Raw genomic sequence first — 12,448 nt, 5'->3', positions numbered from 1 at the left:
GTTTTTTTTTTGCTAGCCTGTCTTATTGTTAATTTAGTCCAGCTGTTAGAACATAGAAAAGTAGAGGGAAAAAAAGTTCTTCCTGTACACCTAACAAAATGTTAAAAAAAGTGGGGGGAGCTTTGTAACCTTTGAAGTCAAAAGTTAAACCTTGTGAATGTGGTTTGACCTGTTGAACTTAAAATATAAGTAGTCCTGCATAAGATGAAGTTGTTTAACTCACAGAAAACGGTCACTTTGTAACTATTGGTAAACTACTTTTGTCATGAACTGCAACTCTTACCACTTAGAATCATGAGTTCTAGATAGAACTTTTCACACCACTTTTTGAACCTTATGCCTATATTTCTGATTTACTTTTTGTATTTCCTGTACATAGGTTTAATACCTGAAATGTATCTTTTATCTCTTTTTTACAACTTTGGGAGATTTTCATTTGTATTTTCTTCAGGAAAATTATGGCTTAGTTTATCATTGAAAGTAGAGATGTAAATTATGAATGACATGGGCCTTTCATAATAAAAATCCTTTATGTTCTAAAAGTCAAAGACATCAGAAAGATCTTAATTATTGAAATTAAACTTCTCTAATGCACATGGAACATTTTCAAGGGTAGACCATATGTTGGAACAAAAAACTAGCTTCAACAGATTTAAGAAGATTGAAATCATTCCAAGCAAATTCTCCGACCACAGTGCTTTGAAAATGGAAATGAATTGCAAAAAGAAAAGTGGGAAAACCCACAAATATGTAGAGATTAAACAATATTCTACTAAAGAATAAGTGAGTCAAAGGAGAGATCAAAAGGTACATAGAGACAAATGAGAATGACAGTATGACATATCAAAACTTTTGGATGGAAATGGGATGGCTTGGTGCGATGTCAGAGAGATAGTGGATGGGGGGAGAGGGGTCCACAGTGTGAGGGATATAAATGATAAACGTCTAAGTATTTGTCTTGTGCACCTGAAACTAATAAAAAAAAAACAACCAACCAAAAAAAAAAATTTTGGGATATAACGAAGACAGTAATAAGAGGGCAGTTTATATCATTACAGGTCTATCACAAGAAACAAGAAAAATCCCAAACAAACAACCTATCATTTTAAAGAGCCAGTAAAAGAAGAAAAAAAAATGAAGCCCAAAGTCAGCAGAAGGAACGAAATAATAAAAAATAGAGCATAATTAAATGAAATAGAGAACAAAAAACAATAGAAAAAATTAATGCAACGACGAGCTGGTTCTTTGAGACAGTGAAACTAACAAATCTCTGGCTAGAATCACTAAGGAAAAAAGAGAAAAGAGTCAAAATCAGAAACGAAAGAGGAGGAATTACAACAGACACTACAGAAATACAAAGGACTATACAAAGATACTATGAAACACTATATGTCACCGAATTCAATAATCTAGAAGAAATGGCCAAGTTCTTAGTTACACATAACCTTTGTAGACTGAATCATGAATAATTAGAAAAGCTAAATAGGTCAATCAAAACTAAGGAAATTGAAACAATCATCAAACACCTTTTTCCAAAAGTAAAAGTCCAGGACCAGATGGCTTCACTAGTGAATTCTACCAAACATTCAAAGACGATATAATACTTTTCCTTCTCAAACTCTTCAAAAAAAAATTGAAGAGGCAGTACTTCCTAACTGATTTTATGAAGCCAACATTAATTACCCTGATACTGAAATCTGGCAAGGATAACACAAAAAAAGAAAACTACAGACCAATGTCTCTGGTGAATAAAGAGGTTAAAATCCTAAACAGAATACTAGCAAATTGGATACAACAATACATAAAAGAGAGAGTACATCACGATCAAATGGGGTTCATTCCAGGGGTGCAAGGAATGGTTCAACTTACACAAATTGATCAATGTGGTACACCACGTTAATGAAATAAAGGGTAAAAATCGCATTATATCAGTAGGTGCAGAAAAGGATTTGACAAGACACAACATCCATTTGTGATTAAAACAATCAAATGGGTAGAACAGGAAAGTACCTCAACATAATAAAGACCATCTATGACAAACCTTCAACTAATATAGTCAGTGCTTAAAAACAAAGCTTTTCCTCTAAGATCAGGAAAAAGACAAGGATGCCCACTTGAAGCAGTTTTATTCAACATAGTACTGAAAGTTCTAGCCATGGCAGTCAGGCAAGAGAAAGAAATAAAAAGCATCCAAATTAGGAATGAAGAACTCAAATTGTCACTTTTTGCTGATGATGTGATTCTTTATGTAGAAAACTGAAGACTCCACCAAAAAACCATTAGAAACACTGAACAAATACAGTAAAGTTGCAGGATACAAAATGTTCAAAAATCCATTGTGTTCCTATATACTAACAACTAAATTTCAGAAAAAGAAATGAAAACAAAACAACACAAAAAACAATTCCTTTAGCAATTGCAGCAAAAAGTATAAAATACCTAGGAATAAACTTAGCAAAGGATGTGGAGGACATATACACTGAAAACTAGGAGATATTTTTAAAAGAAATTGAAGAACACATGAAGAAATGGAAAGATCTTTTGTGTTCATGGATCAGAAGACTTAACATAGTTACAAATGGCCATATTACCCAAAACAGTATACATATTTAATGTAATCTCCATCAAAATCCCAGTGGCATGTTTTAAAGAAATAGGACAAAAAATATTTTTATGGAACCACAAAAGACCTCAAGTAGCCAAAGCAATCCTAAGAAAAAAGAACAATGCCAGAGGTATCACACTCCCTGACCTCAAATGATACTGTGAGACAGTAATCCAAACAGCATGGCTTTGGCAGAAAAACAGATGCAGACCAATGGAATAGAATTGAGAGCCCAGAAATAAACCCAGGTATATATGGGCAAGTAATTTTCAATAAGGAGCCAAAAATATACAATAGAGAAAAGAAAGCTTCTTCAATAAGTGGTGCTGGGAAAATTGGAAAGCCACACACAAAAGAGTGAAACTAGACTGCCATTTTTCACCATAAACAAAAATCACCTCAAAATGGATCAGAACTGAATACAAGACTGGAAACAGTAAGATACATAGAGGAAAACACAGGTACTAAATTTATGGACCTTGGTTATAGGGAGGCTATTATGAATTATTTCAAAGGCAAGGGAAGTAAAAGCAAAAAGAAGTGAAAAGCAAAAAGAAGTGAATCTGACTATATCAAACTAAAAAGCTTCTGCAAAGCAAAAGAAACCATCAACAAAACAAAGGCAAGCAACTGAATAGGATAAGATACTTGCAAACAACATAAAAGAAACTATCAACAATACAAAGAGGCAACCAGCCGAATGGAAGAATATATTTGCAGACAATGCCTCCGATAAGGAGCTATTATCCAAAATCTATAAAGAACTCATACTACTGAACAACAAAAAATCAATCCAATTAAAAAATGGGTAGAGGATCCGAACAGACACTTCTTTCAAGAAGACATACAAACAGCCAACAGATATGTAAAAAGATGCTCAACTTCATTAGCTATTAGGAAAATGCAAATCAAAATCACAATGAGATAGCACTTCACACCTGTTAGAATGACTACTGTCAATAAGACAAGTAATAAGAAATATTGGAGAAGTGGAGAAAGAGGAATCCTCTTACACTGCTGCTGGGAATGTAAATTGGTAAAGGCCCTATTGGAAAATGGTAGGAAGTTCCTCAGAAAGTTAAGAATAGAATTATACGACCCAGCAATCCCTCTTCTGGGTATCTACTCCAAAAGTTTGAAAACATTTTTCCTTAAAGATAAATGTACCCCTATGTTCGTTGCCGTATTATTCACAGAGTCCAAGACATGAAAACAACTGAAGTGTCTTCCAATAGATGATTGGATAAATAAGATGTGGTACATGTATACAGCAGAATATTGTTTGGCCATAAGAAAAGATGAAATACTGACATTTGCAAGAACATAGAATTTGAGATTATCATACTAAGCAAAGTAAGTCAGACAGTAAAAGTCAACTATATGATTTTGCTCATATAAACTGAAAGCAACAAACAAGACAAACAAAATCTCAGACACAGACTTCATTATGGTGATTACCAGAGGTAAAGGAAGGTGGGGAATAGGTAGAAAATGGTAAAAGGAGTCAAATTGTGACGGGAGGAGATTTGACTTTGGTTGGTGAACACACAATACAATGTGCGTATGGTGTATAATAGAATTGTATACTTGAAACCTATATAATTTTATTAATCCATGTCACCCAAATAAACTCAATAAAATTTTACAAAGTAACAGATTAAAAATATCCAGGGCTTCTTAAATTATTTTAAATGAAGTTAAATGAAGTTAAATAGTCAAAGAAGAAAGACTTACTGCTTCTGTAGTAGTAGATATAATGGGAAATGTGGCTGGTGAATTGAATTGCCATTCAATTCGCCACTCTGAATAAAGTAGTGAATTAATCAAAGAAACTACCCTTTACAACACTGAAGATTTGATTCATATCATGGCTTTTCCTTTAATTACCTTACTGTTAACGATAGTGTTTATTCATAGGTATGTGAAAAATGGTCCAGATTAAGTATGCTCTGTGTGAAGTTACTATTTTAATATATTTATTTAATTCAGAGTACTCTATAAGTTTTGTGAATTTTGTTCAAATCCTGAGAAAAAAATCCCCCCCCCCCCTTTACTTTTCCTTACCTCTGGCCAGAGGAAATAGGGTGATAAATGTCATGACATTAAATTAAGAAAGGCTAAAAAATAAAGGGAGGGAGGGAGAGAGGGAGGGAGGGAAGGAAGGCTAATGAACACTTTGATAATGGGGTATGATGAGGCAAGTCAACAGAATTTAGGAGTGAAAGGGAATGAGTTAGCCTTTAAAGATCGTCTCATTGGATGTGAACATAGTGATGAATGACCTTGAAAAACATTGAAGGAAGTGAAGAGCACCAGGCCAGTATCATCAAGTGATGGTGAGAAAATGCAGTTGACTGATCCTCTGAGTAGGAACAATTTTTGATTTTGTAGGTGAATAGGAAAAACACTCATATTTCTTCTTTTCTGTACTACAACATTGAGCACTTTGTGACCAGATGTGTGGGTTTTTTATACATCAAGCAATTGTGTGACACCAGTTAGGTATCCTAGAATTTTAATCAGTTCTGGCACTATTTTCCTGGAGTTAGCAACAGATCCCACAAATTAAGGACTAGGTCCCACAAGACTCCCCTTTCCCCCTTTCACTTTCAGGCACACACACACATCTTCACACATCAATAGGAAGTCAAGGTTGTTACTTGTGCTTCTGATTAACTAATGGTTCCCATGATCCCCTCCTTGGATTTGATTAGTTTGCTAGTGTGGCTTATGGAACTCAGGAAAAGTGTACTTCCTAGTACAAGCCTATTATAAAAGGATACAACTCAGGAACAGGCAGATGAAAGAGATACAGGGCAAGGTATGGGGGCAGGGGCATGGCACCCTCCCAGGACCTCCACAGAGCTCCAGGTGTTCACCAACCCTGAAGCTCTCCAAACTCCATGTTTTTGGGTTTTAATGGAAGCTTCATTAAGTGGGCATGGTTGGTTGAATCATTTGCTGTTGGTGATTATTAATTCACCCTCCATCCCCTCTTCCTTCCCTGGAGGTCAGGGGTTGGGGTTGAAAGGTCTAACCTTCTAATCTCATGGGTTGGTTCCCATCCTTAGGGACTTCCTAAAAATCACTTCATTAACATAATCTCAGATATAGTAGGTAGGGGCTTGTTATGAATAATAAAAGATACCTTTATTGCTCTGATCACTTTGGAAATTACAAGGGTTTTAGGAACTCTGTGCCATGAAGACCAAATGTATATTTATCATAAATTATGTCACTGGATAAAAAAATAAGACACAAAATCCTTAAGTATTTGAATAAAACAGTGATCTCATCAAAGACATTATCTTATAAAATGAAGCAGGATAGTGAGACGTTAAATAAAGGAAGACATTTTTAACAGGAGCAAAAGATGGTTTGATCTCTCCAGTAAGACAACTTTGTTAGCAAATCAGAAGGCTGTAAAAACTATAAGCACCAGTACACAAAGTATTTTCTAAGATAGGTAGCTCAGTTCTGTTCAGAGATTTAATGTGAACAAAATAGGAAACAATTTCTGGATCCTTGACTTTAAAGTAGATATGGTTGAATTGTTAGATTCAGAAGCTCAGGAATGTAGATTTTTTTTCTGAGTCTCCATGGGAACAGCATCTCTGCCAGCATTTATTAGTCTCAAACTTTTTCAAACAATCTCTCACAACAGGAGATTTCTATAAGGAGGACCCCCTATTTTACAGGAAACTCTACATTCCCTGAAGCATTGATTTCCCATGCTTTATGTAGGTTAAGATATCAAGAAAACAAGAAAATGTGTTCTCCACAAACTTGTTTACTATTTTATGATACGAAACAGGATTCCAAGAAGAGAAAATTATACCTTCAGGAAGTAAGGGATCATCTTAAGAGAAGAATTACTTTACAGCTATTGTTCCAGGAATCAGTAGGTCTTAAGTGGTGGTCAATCACTGGTCTTCAGGAATTAATCTAATTAAATAGTATTGGGAGGCAGGAGAGTATAGTTTTAATTGTTGGTTTTGTCGCTTCTTACTTGATTTTTGGGCCAGTGTTATATCTCCTTTAGTCACAGTTTCCTGTTCTGTAAATTGACAATGAAACTGAGAGAATGTATTTGAAAATGATTTCTAAAACTGTCAAACGTTATATGAGTATATTTAAGATATTCTGTTATATTTGTTCTGGTTTTAAAGATTGTAAATAGAAAGCTAGGGAAAAACAGGGAAAACAGGAAAAAATGTTTAACAGTGGAGTCTTATTAAAATTCCAGATAAAATTTTATCTTTGTTTTTAAGTTTTACAAAAAGCATTTAATGTCAAGATGAGTTATTTTTATAACAAAAAGTTGACAGTTGGTCTCACTACCTTCAACAAATGTTTAAAAAATTTTGAAACAAACAGGACCTGTGTTCATGCTGTTTATTAATCATGGGGTTTTCTATAGTTATGTATTTCATAAAAAAAGACTGTAGATATCTGACCTGTGCTAAGTGTACTGTTTCCCTGAAAATAAGACCGGGTCTTATATTATTTTTTGCTCCAAAAGACGCATTAGGCCTTATTTGCAGGGACTGTCTTATTTTTTCATGTAGAACAACCTACATTTATTTAAATACAGTCGTGTCATCATCTTCTGGAACATCATCATAACGTACTAAATGCCTCTGTCTGGCTGATGATCTTAACAGGCTTATTTTCAGGGTAGGTCTTATTTTGGGAGAAACATGGTACCTCATGTTTATTTATTGAAACTTGCTGTGTAATCTTATTTTTAGAAATAGATGTTCTAACTTCTCTATTAAACAAGATACACATCCAGGGAATACATTAAGGACAATGAAATTTTGGTGTGTTCATTTTCTATTTTTCTTATTTGCATAATTCCACATTTTAAACTGTCAGGGTTGTGTCTTATTTCAAAGAGTTCAAATACATGAAGTTTACCAGTAATAAAGTACAGTGCATTGTGGTAGTAGGTGGTTGTCAGTATTCGTGATTGAATTTCTTTTTTCACCTGGAGATCCTTAGGCTACCCTCAATTAGAATCAGCTTGTTAAAAGTATAACCTCTGATGATCACCCAACACATGCTAAGTCACAATCAAGATTGGTTACACATTGAATTATCTGGGGAGTTTAAAAAATATGGATGGCTGGACTCCACCTCCAGAGAATCTGATTTAATTGGTCTGGAGTTGTGGCTAATGGTTCTTAAAGTGTGTTAGAATTATCTGAAGGGCTTCTTAAAATGGGAATTGTTGGGCCCCAACTGAGAGTTTGTGATTCAGTGGTCAGGGTTGGGACCTGAGATTTTGTAGGTCTAATAAGTTCACAAGAGATGCTGAAGCTAGTCTAGGGTCCATACTTTGAGAACTGTACTCTGACTGAGGTTGTGAACTACCTGTTTAATTTGGAGGATATGTAAAATTAAATGACGAAACTCCGTCCATAAGGAACATAGGAAATGTAATAGTTTTCAAAGTAAAACGTGGTAAGTGTGGTAAACTGTTTTATAAAGCAGAAAGATTATTATATTCATTATATCCATAAGTCTAAAGTTTATTTACAGTGAAAAATCCTAAACATTATAAATAATGACTTACCAGAAAGAATATTCTCAGAGATGTTAAAGAAAGCAAATGTTTTCAGTCTCTCTCTTGTCAGGTTTGTTGAGGTATAATTTACATACAGTAAAACTTATTCTTCCTAAATTTTGACAAACGCACCAATTTTGCAACCATCAACAAAATCAAAATACAGAGTTCTAACAATTCTCTCTTGCTCCTGTGTGGTAACCCTTTCTCCAACCCAGCTCCTGGCAAGCACTGATCTCTTTTTCATCCTGTAGTTCTTCCTCTTCCAGAATGTTACATAAGTATGAAACCTTTTGATTCTAGCTTCTTTCACTAAGCATAGTTTAATTTAGATTCATCCATGTTGCATTTATTAATATTTCATTTTTGTTTTGGTAAGAGCAATTTAGGTTTACAGCTAAATTGAGATGAAAGTACAGAGTTCACATATATTCCCTCCACCCCATACACAGCCTCCCTCACTAGCAGCAGAGTGGTTCATTGATTATATTATAATCAGTGAACCTACATTAACATATTATCACCCAAAGTCCACAGTTTACATTAAGGCTCATTCTTGTACATTATGAGTTTTGACAAAAGTCTAATAGTGTTTATCCACCATTGTGGTATCATACAGAATTGTTTCACTGCCTGTGCTTTGCCCATTCTTAACCTCTCCCACTCTCTTAACGTCTGGCAACCACTGATCTTTTTACAGTCCTCCATAGTTTTTGCCTTTTTCAGAATGCCATATAGCTGCAATAATATAGTATGTAGTGTTTCCAGATTGGCTTTTTTCACTTAGTAATATGCACTTAATCCTCCTCCACGTCTTTTCATGGCTCAATAGTTCATTTCTTTTTATTGCTGAATAATACCATAGTTTATCCATTCACCTGCTAAAGGACATCTTGGTTATTTCCAAGTTTTTGCGGTTATGAATAAAGATGCTGTAAATGTGTGTGTAGGTTTTTGCATAAGTTCTCAGTTCATTTGGATAATTTTCAAGGTGTGTAGTTCTTGGATTATATGGTAAGAGTATATTTAGTTTTGTAAGAAACTGCCAAATTGTACTATTTTGCATTCTTGTCAGCAGTGAAAGAGAGTTCCTGTTGTTGTACATCCTCTCCAGCATTTGATATTGTCAGTGTTCCAGATTTGGGCCATTCTGATAGACATGTAAGGGCATTTTGTTGTTTAATATGAAAGTACATTTACATATGCTTATATTCTATCTGTGTGTCTTCTTTGGTGAGGAAGCAGTTCAGATCTTCAGATCTTTTGCCTTTCTGAAAGTAAGAGTGTTCTTTTTATTTACTATTGAGTTTTAAGAGTTCTTTGTATATTGTATGTCTTTTATCAGATATACTGTTTGCAAATATTTTCTCCCAGTCTTTGTCTTTGCTTATCCTCCTGACTGTGTAATTTGCAGAGGAGAAGTTTTTTATTTAACAAAGTCCAACTTACCAATTTTTCTTTTATGGATTGTGCCTTTGGTGTTGTATTTAAAATGTCATCTCCAAATGTGAGATCATCTAGATTTTCTCCTGTGTTATCTTCTAAATTTTATATTTTTGTATTTTACATTTAGGCTTGTGATCTATTTTTGAGTTAATTTTTGTAAAGGGTGTAGAATCGGTGTCTAGCTTCTTTCTTTCCTCCCCGTTCCTCCTCCCCGCTCTGCTCCTCCTCCTTCTCCTTCTCTTCCTCCTGCTTTTCCTTCTCCTTGTCTTTCTTCTTTTTTTTTGCATGTGGATGTCCATGAGTTCCAGCATTTTTTCTTCATTGTATATCACCTTTGCTCTTTTGCCAAAGATCAGCAGTATAGTTGACTATATTTGTGTGGTTCTACTTTTGGGCTCCCTATTGCCTTTTATTAATCTAATGGTCTATTTTGCCAATATCCCACTGTCTTGATTACTGTAGATTTAGTTTTAAAGTTGGGTATTGCCTATCTCCTGAGTTTGCTCTTCTCCTTTAATGTGTTGGCTATTCTGGGTCTTTTGCCTACCGTATAATCTTTAGAACCAGTTTGTGATATACACAAAATAACTTGGGATTTTGATTGAAATTGTGTTGAATCTGTAGATCAGTTTGTGAAGAACTGACCTTTTGACAATATTGAGTCCTTCCTATACATGAACAAGGAATAGTTCTCCATTTAGCTCTTTTTGGATTTCTTTCATCAGAGTTTTGTAGTTTTCCTCATATAGATTTGTGTGTTTTTTAAATTTATAAGTATTTCACATTTTTGGTGCTAATATAAATGGTATTTTGTTTTTAATTTTAAATCCCACTTGTTCGTTGGTATATAGGAAAGGGATTTACTTTTGTGTATTAACCTTGTATATTGCAACCTTGCTGTAATTGATTATTGGTTTTGGAGTTTTTCTACATAGACAATCATGTCATCTGTGCATAAAAGCAGTTTTTTCTAGTACAATGTTGAAAAAGAGGGATGAGAACGGACATCCTTGCCTTATTCCTGATCTTAGCGACTTGCTTCTCACTGTTAAGTATGAAGTTAGTTGTAGGTTTTTTTAAAAAATTGTGTTCAAATACATATATCACAAAATTTACCATTTTATTTATTTACTTTTTAACTGGGGAAGGGGAACAGGACTTTATTGGGGGACAGTGTGTACTTCCAGGGCTTTTTCCAAGACAAGTTGTTGTCCTTTCAATCTTAGTTGTGTAGGGCACCATTCCGCTCCAGGTCCAGTTGCCGTTAGTTGTAAGGGGCGCGCAGCCCACCATCCCTTGCAGGAGAGAGCGGCAACCTTGTGGTTGAGAGGACACGCTGCAACCAACTGAGCCATCCGGGAGCTCAGTGGAAGCTCAGCTCAAGGTGCCGTGTTCAATCTTAGTTGCAGGGGGAGGAGCCCACCATCCCTTGTGGGACTCGAGGAATTGAACTGACAACCTTGTGGTTGAGAGCCCACTGGCCCATGTGGGAATCGAACCGGCAGCCTTCGGAGTTAGGAGCATGGAGCTCCAACCGCCTGAGCCACCAGGCCGGCCCCATGTTATTTTTCTAAGTGTTTATTTTTTTATGCATTTCAGTAGCGTTTAGTACTTTCACATTGTTGTACAACCAATCTCAGAATTCCTTTCATCTTGCATAACTGAAACACTACTTCCTGTTTTTCCCTTCCCTCAGCTATTTGTAGCCAACATTCTGCTTTTTGTCTCTATGAATTTGACGAGTCTAGGTATCTCATTTAAGTGGAATTATACAGTGTTTGTCTTTCTGAGATTGGCTATTTCACCTAGCCAGTTGTCCTCAAGGTTCCATATTGTACCATGTCAGAATTTCCTTCCTTTTGAAGGCTGAGTAGTATTGACTTATACATATATACCATATTGTTATCCATTCATACATTGTTGGTTACTTGGATTGCTTCCATCTTTTGCTATTATGAATAATACTGCCCTGAACGTGGATGTACGGATAGCTCTTTGATACTCTGCTTTCAGTTCTTTTGCATGTATACTCAGAAGTAGAATAGTTGGGTCATTCATATCTTTAATTTCTTTCAGCAGTGTTTTGTAGATTTTTAGTGTACAAGGCTTTTGCCTCTTTGGTTACATTTTCATAAATTTGTTATTCTTTTGATATAAATGGAATTGCTTTCTTAAATTTATTTTCAAATTGTCCATATATGGTGAGACACAACTATTTTTGAGTGTTGATGCTGTATCATGCGACTTTGCTAAGTTTTTTTAGTGCTAGAAGTTATTTTGAGTGAACTTTTAAATATTTTTTACACACAATATCATGTCATATACAAAGACAGATTTACTTCTTTTCCAATTTGGATGCTATTTATTTCTTTTGCTTACCTAATTGAGGTGGTTTCTAGTACTTAGGACTTACAGTACCATGTTAAATAGAAGTGGTGAAAGTAGGCATCCTTAACTTTTTCCAGATTTTAGAGGAAAGCGTTCAGGCTTTCACTATTGAGTATGATAACAGCTTTGAATTTTTCATGGCCTTTATCATGTTGAGTTAGTGTCCTTCAATTCCTAGTTCATTGAGTGTTTTTATTCATGAAAAGGTGTTGAATTTTGATAAATGCTTTTTCTGTACCAATCATGATGATCTTACAATTCCCCCCTCCCCATTTCGTTAATGTGGTATATTACCTTGATTGATTTTCATATGTTGAACCATCCTTGCTTTCTAGGAATGAATCCCATTTGATTATGGTGTATAATTCTTTTAATTTATTGAATTCAGTTTGCTAACGTTGAGTCTTGAAATATTAAAAAGTTATTTTTGTTTATATAAT

This window comes from Rhinolophus ferrumequinum, chromosome 17 (assembly GCF_004115265.2).
Source record: "Rhinolophus ferrumequinum isolate MPI-CBG mRhiFer1 chromosome 17, mRhiFer1_v1.p, whole genome shotgun sequence".
NCBI classification, from domain to species: Eukaryota; Metazoa; Chordata; class Mammalia; order Chiroptera; family Rhinolophidae; genus Rhinolophus; species Rhinolophus ferrumequinum.
This window is presented reverse-complemented; position numbering follows the sequence as displayed.